General features: G+C 29.9%; 1 pseudogene; it reads left to right on the forward strand.

The window, feature by feature from the left end:
* The first annotated feature begins 162 nt into the window (after positions 1-162).
* The window catches only part of LOC103601897, a 6430-nt pseudogene continuing 5658 nt past the window's right edge, over positions 163-934 (forward strand).

A 934-nucleotide genomic window follows, 5' to 3' on the forward strand; every position in this document is an offset into this window, starting at 1 on the left:
TTTGATTCTAACAAGGAAGGATGAGGCTTAAAAATAAATAGGTCTACCTGTTGAGTTTACTCAGATACTTGAACAAATCTAACATATGCTGTGAAGCAGTTTTGTAATTACACTTTCCTAAAAGCTCCCTTTAAAAAAACAATAAGATGTTTCAGTTCTTAGATGAGCCTCCTTTTGGAACCATATGGATCTCAAGTAAGGTATCTGGATTTTAAAAATCATAACTTTTGCTGAAGATAGTTTTCTTTCTTTTTTTTTTTTTATTTTGTCAGTATACAATGTAGTTAGTTATTGTGTCCCATCACCGAAACCTCCCTCCCTCCTCCCTCTCCCCCTCCCCCAAAATTCTCTTTTTCTGCTTTTGTTACTCATCAGTTACTTATTAACCACTTGTTATTTCCCCAGGTGCTACATATTTTAATTTATATACAATATTTAATTTAATCCTTACAGTAATAAACTTATGAGTAGATGTTGTAATATTCTGCTGGTAAGAAAATAGAGACTCATGGAATTTAAGCAATTTTCCCAAGATTACTTGGCCAGTGAGTAGAAAAGCATGGATGAAAATCTAGATATGCAAAATAAAAACACCAGGCTCTTAACCAATAAAACATTTTGACTTTATCAAAAAATAGTAATAAAAGCTAAATCAGTTTCACTTCTGATGTTATTATACTCTTGCACTTATGAATATTTCCAAATAAAAATATGTAACTTCAAATATGACATTAAGTTCCTTGAAGGGAAGGTATTTTTTGTTAGCTTAGAAATTAAATATAGTAATGCAACAAGATAATTGTAATGTAAAATTTCTTTTTTTTCCCACTTAACTTTTCAGATATCTTAAAAAGTATCAGTATTTTGTGTGTCTCTTTAGTATTTAATATTATGCACTGGTATTTCTAAAAAAAAGCAAAAAGAAGAACCACTG

This window comes from Galeopterus variegatus, unplaced genomic scaffold, assembly GCF_000696425.1.
Source record: "Galeopterus variegatus unplaced genomic scaffold, G_variegatus-3.0.2 Scaffold3928, whole genome shotgun sequence".
Taxonomy (NCBI): domain Eukaryota; kingdom Metazoa; phylum Chordata; class Mammalia; order Dermoptera; family Cynocephalidae; genus Galeopterus; species Galeopterus variegatus.